The sequence below is a fragment of the Podarcis erhardii genome (genome assembly GCF_964252035.2).
Source record: "Podarcis erhardii genome assembly, chromosome: 9".
Taxonomy (NCBI): domain Eukaryota; kingdom Metazoa; phylum Chordata; class Lepidosauria; order Squamata; family Lacertidae; genus Podarcis; species Podarcis erhardii.
Genome location: NC_138512.1, coordinates 77,506,932 through 77,512,964, shown reverse-complemented (window position 1 = coordinate 77,512,964; position 6,033 = coordinate 77,506,932).

The window sequence follows — 6,033 nt, the reverse complement described above, 5'->3', positions numbered from 1 at the left end:
AAACTACAAAGTACATAATCAAAATAACAACAACAGCAACCCAATAACACCCCCCAACACATTTTAAAAGGCCTAGGATGTCAATCAAATCAACCAAAGGCCAGGTTAAAGAGGAATGTTTTCGCCTGGTGCCTAAAGGTGTGTAATGAAAGCGCCAGGCAAACATCCCTAGGGAGAGCATCCCACAAGCAGGGAGCCACTACAGAGAAGGCCCTGTTCTCAAGTTGCCAGCCTCCGGACCTCTCGAGGAGCAGGCACACGAAGGAGGGCCTCAGAAGATGATCTCAGTGTCTGGGTTTGTTGACATGGAGAGAGACAGTCCTTGAGGTATGGCAGTCCTGAACCATTTAAGGCTTTATAGGTTTAAAGCAGGGGTAGGCAACCTAAGGCCCGGGGGCCGGATGCGGCCTAATCATGTTCTCAATCCGGCCCGCGGATGGTCCAGGAATCAGCGTGTTTTTACATGAGTGGAATGTGTGCTTTTATTTAAAACGCTTCTCTGAGTTATTTATGGGACATAGAAATCCGTTCATTATTTTTTTTTTCCAAAATATAGTCCGGTTCTCCACAAGGCCTGAGGGACGGTGGACCAGCCCACAGCTGAAAAAGGTTGATGACCCCTGGTTTAAAGTCTTTATTGGCTTTGTAGCGGATGCTGGAGAGTGGGCAAGAAGAAGCAGCTGCTGCCACCGAGGGCCAGCCCCGTGTGACACGCCGGCTCTGAGGGGCCGGCAGAGGGCAGGGCTGTCCTGGGCGGGCAAGAAGGAGGAGAGGAGCCAAGAGCAAGGAGTCTTGATTTAAAAGGGGGGGGAGAGTATTTGTGCATCCCCGTCTCATCTTCCCCCTTCCTAAAAATTACGTATCGGTGTGGGTTTTCATTTTTGTAAATCTACCAAACAGAAAAAATACAGTGGTGCCTCGCAAGACGAAATTAATCCGTTCTGTGAGGCTCTTCATATAGCGGTTTTTTCGTCTTGCGAAGCAAGTCCATTGACAGCTTAGTGGATTAGCGCTATTAGCGGTTTAGCGGCTTTTAGCGATCAGCTGTTAAGCGGCTTATCAGCGGATCAGCTGATAAGCGGCTTAGGGCTCAGGAAAAGGGGGGGGGGAAGAGAAAAAACCCCACAGGAACTCGCAAGACATTTTCGTCTTGCGAAGCAAGCCCATAGGGAAATTCGTTTTGCGAAGCGCCTCCAAAACGGAAAACCCTTTCGTCTAGCGGGGCGTTCGTCTTGTGGGGCACCACTGTAAAATATAATCAGGATTAACGGGTTTTCTCAGGGTGGAGAGTGTGTGTGCTGAGTCCCATTGGTGTAGAGGGAGGGACAAAGTTAAAGGGGGGGGCAAGGAGGGTCAGCTGAGGAGGAGCGAGAAATGCCCCAATTTTCACCTGAGGAATGTTGGAGGGTTTGGTGGCGCGGCCTCATTTGGAAATCTGTGCACCGTTCTGGACGCCTCACCTCCAAAAGGATATCGTAGAGGTGGAAAAGGTTCTGAAAAGGGCAGTCAAAACAATCGAGGAGATGAAGCAAATCCCCTGCAGACTTCAGGACATTTTAGAGAAAAGACGATGTGATAGAAGTCTACAAAACTCTTTCTTTGTGAGTTTCCTTGAGTCCCGTTTCTCGGGGAAAGGCGAAACCATAACAATAATAACCGTAAAATATATTATTATTATTATTATTATTATTATTATTATTATTATTATTAGATAAATTAATAATAATTGGAGGAGGAGGAAGACAACACAGGAAGAAAAATGTGTTGCGCATGTAGAAATGCAAGTCTCTTGAGTCAGTTCAGCTGTGAAATTGGCCCACAGTGTGATTTGGAGTTTTGCACCATCTCACACACAGAGAAGTGAATCTTCTTCGCTCGTTTCTGACACACAGGGAATTTTCTGGCCATTTGGCGCCTCCTGCTGGCTAAACGAAGCCATGCTATTATTTGATCTGCTGACTCCTCAAATTTTTAAGACTCCTCGCCTTAAAAAACTATAAATCGAAGCAACCGTTTTAAAACCAAGAATGGCTTCAGAATGGAAGCCCATCAACAATCCCACCTTTGCTAGCATTCAGCCACCACCTTGTTCTGCCTTCCTCTATGTCAAATTTCAGACTGTAAGCTCCTCGGGGCAGGGACCTCTCATTTGTCTGCTGGGCTTTTAAAGTTCACTTTTGGCCCCGGAGGAAATAATTCTCCTGCCATCCATGTTAAATTGATCCACGTGAAGGGAACTTTGGAACCAAGACACTGCTGGGACTATTCCCAAAGGCTGTTTAAAAGTCATTTCCAAAGGGTGTCTGACGTGAAGCCCAACAAACCCTGTCTGTTAAACTGTTCAGAGGAAAAATAACTCCATCTCAGCAAGAAGAACAGAGGCTTGATTTTAAATCATCCAGAACTAAGATTTGAAGATCTTCCAGGGTCAGGGTATATTTTTTCCCCTTTGGCTGGGATGGGGGGCCTTGCATTTTTACCAAAAGGTCACCAAGGCAACCAACACTTGCTAACTGGCAGGCATTGAGAAAAGATGCCCACAGACAGCACCGATTGCAGAAGAAAAACTGCCCCACAATACCAACCCAATCCTTAACCTGCAGGTTGCAATAAATAAATAAAAATGTCCAGTAGCACCTTTGTTGTTATTTAGTCATTTAGTCGTGTCTGACTCTTCGTGACCCCCTGGACCAGAGCACGCCAGGCACTCCTCTCTTCCACTGCCTCCCACAGTTTGGTCAGACTCATGTTTGTAGCTTCAAGAACACTGTCCAAACATCTCATCCTCTGTCGTCCCCTTCTCCTTGTGCCCTCCATCTTTCCCAGCATCCGGGTCTTTTCCAGGGAGTCTTCTCTTCTCATGAGATGGCCAAAGTCTTGGAGCCTCAGCTTCAGGATCTGTCCTTCCAGTGAGCACTCAGGGCTGATTTCCTTCAGAATGGAGAGGTTTGGGGCACAGGATATTGGGCATAACATCATGTTTGAGGACTGGGAAAGGTTATGGAACACCCGAATGAAATTCACGGCATGCAATGCCTTGAAGGAAAACATTATGAAAATGGTATACCGGTGGTACATGACCCCAGTCAAGCTTGCTAAGATATATCACCTGTCTGACAATAAATGCTGGAAATGTAAGGAGGCGGAAGGGACATTCTTTCACCTCTGGTGGACTTGTCCAAAAGTGAAGGCCTTCTGGGAGGTGATTTACAATGAGTTAAAAAAGGTATTTAGGTATACCTTTCCCAAGAAACCGGAGGCCTTTCTTCTGGGCATTGTGGACCAGAAAGTGTTAAAGAAGGATAGAAATCTCTTTATGTACGCTACCACAGCAGCAAGAATTCTTATCGCAAAGTATTGGAAGACACAAGATTTACCCACGCTGGAGGAATGGCAGACGCAGTTGATGGACTATATGGAACTGGCTGAAATGACTGGCAGAATCCGAGACTTGGGAGAAGAAACAATGGAAGAGGACTGGAAAAAATTTAAGGACTATTTGCAAAAACATTATAAGCTGTATGAATGTTAAGAAAATGCACGATTTAGGAAACTCTAGCTTCAGCAACTTGATTAGGTGAAATGAAAACTAAGGTATAAGAAATAAGAGGTGGAATTATGAAATAACTTTATTATGTTTAATTTAAATACATAAGAATTGGGACATAACATTGTGAATCTAGAAACATGATAAACCGAAAGATACAGTAAGTTATGAAACAAGGTAACAAATTGCTGATGTTTGTATTACAAAGAATTCAGGGTTTGGAGGATGTGGGGAAGTCCAGTTGGTTTGTTAAAAAATATTAAGGAAAGTTGGACTCTTTATACTTTTTCCTTTTTTTTCTGTTTTCTTTCTTTTTTCTTTATTCTGTATATCTTTGACTATAAGAAAAGAAACTTAATAAAAATATTATTAAAAAAAAAAAAACAGAATGGAGAGGTTTGATGTTCTTGCAGTCCATGGGACTCTCAAGAGTCTCCTCCAGCACCATAATTCAAAAGCATCAATTCTTCGGCGGTCAGCCTTCTTGATGGTCCAGCTCTCACTTCCATACATCACTGCTGGGAAAACCAGAGCTTTAACTATACAGACCTTTGCTGGCAAGGTGATGTCTCTACTTTTTAAGATGCTGTCTAGGTTTGTCATTGCTTTTCTCCCAGGAAGCTGGCGTCTTTTAATTTCGTGGCTGCTGTCACCATCTGCAGTGATCATGGAGCCCAAGAAAGTAAAATCTCTCACTGCCTCCATTTCTTCCCCTTCTATTTGCCAGGAGGTGATGGGACCAGTGGCCATGATCTTCGTTTTTTTTTAATGTTGAGCTTCAGACGATATTTTGCGCTCTCCTCTTTCACCCTCATTAAGAGGTTCTTTAATTCCTCCTCACTTTCTGCCATCAAGGTTGTGTCATCTGCATATGTGAGGTTGTTGATATTTGTTCCGGATATCTTAATTCCGGTTTGGGATTCATCCAGCCTAGCCTTTCGCATGATGAATTCTGCATATAAGTTAAATAAGCAGGGAGACGAGTATCACCTTAGAGACTGACTAAGTTTGTGGCAGATCAGCAGAATGTAGCTGAGACAGGATGGCTCACAACAGCCCTGCAGTGTAGGCCACTGCTAGCATTGCAGGCCCACTGCCTGCTTGATTTCACCTTGTCCTAATACACTGGGATGCGGGTGGCTCTGTGGGTTAAACAACAGAGCCTCTTGGGCTTGCTGATCAGAAGGTCGGCGGTTTGAATCCCCGCGATGGGGTGAGCTCCCGTTGCTCGGTCCCTGCTCCTGCCAACCTAGCAGTTCGAAAGCACGTCCAAGTGCAAGTAGATAAATAGGTACCACTCCGGCGGGAAGGTAAACAGCGTTTGCGTGCGCTGCACTGGTTTTGCCAGAAGCGGCTTAGTCATGTTGGCCACATGACCCGGAAGCTGTACGCCGGCTCCCTCGGCCAGTAAAGCGAGATGAGCGCAGCAACCCCAGAGTCGCCTGTGACTGGACATAATGGTCAGGGGTCCCTTTACCTTTAATACACTGGTGCAGATATTTCCCCTCCATTGCAATTCACATTTATACCCCCGCAGGGTTCCCTGTGCTACCTTCCCACCGTCCTTGCCCCGCACATGGCGGGTATGAGTGGCACGATGGAGAGACGAATGGGAACCGGAAGTGATGCCTCTTCGGGATCGGTCGAAGTTGCACTTCTTTGTACCTAACGGGGGAGGGGAAAAAAAAGCGGGCGCCCTCACCAAAGATGGCGGCGCGGCCTTCAGGCGCGCTAGAGTCCTTGGAGTGCCACGTGGCTCCCGTGGGGCGGCAGGGAGGAAGGGCGCGCCCGGAGCCAAGATGGCCGCCGAGGCTTCACCAGGGGCGGGGCGGGGCGGGGCGGGGCAAGGGGCAAGGGGCGGGGCTTGAGGGAAAGTGAAAGTACGGCGCTGGCAAGGTGGGGGGGCGTCGCTTGACCCGGAGAGGAGGATTTTCCTGTCCCCCCCTCCTCGGTGGGGGAGGGTCCCCAGCCTTGAGGGGTCCCGCACCCCATTACTGGGGCTGCCCCCCCGGAAGGAAACCCGACCCCCCCCTCGCGCCTGCTTTCGCAGCCCCCTCCCCAGGTGCTCACTCTTTCTTCCCCCCTCCCCCTTTCTCTCAACCTGCCTCCCCCCCCCCGAGAATTATTTGACCCAGACCTAACTCCCCTTAACTTTCCTTGGGGGGGAGGAGTCTTGCCCCCCCAAAAAACTCCTGCTTTTCCCCCCAAAGCCTGACGCCCCCCCACCCCACCCACTGCCCCCCTTCCCCCATCTCATTTTCTCCCCACCCCTCGAGCTCCCCCTCCCAACTGTGAACGCCCCTCTTCTTAACACCCCCCCAAAAAAAGAGATTTGGCCCCCTCCCTCTCCCCATCCCAGCTTCCCTCCTGCCTTCCTCTGCCTCTCTTTTGGGGTTGCTGCCCCCTCTGATTTCGGCCCCTCCCCTGAGACCACCCACCTGGAAGGAGGTCTGCGGGGGGGGGGAGGGAGGGATCCTTCTGGGGGG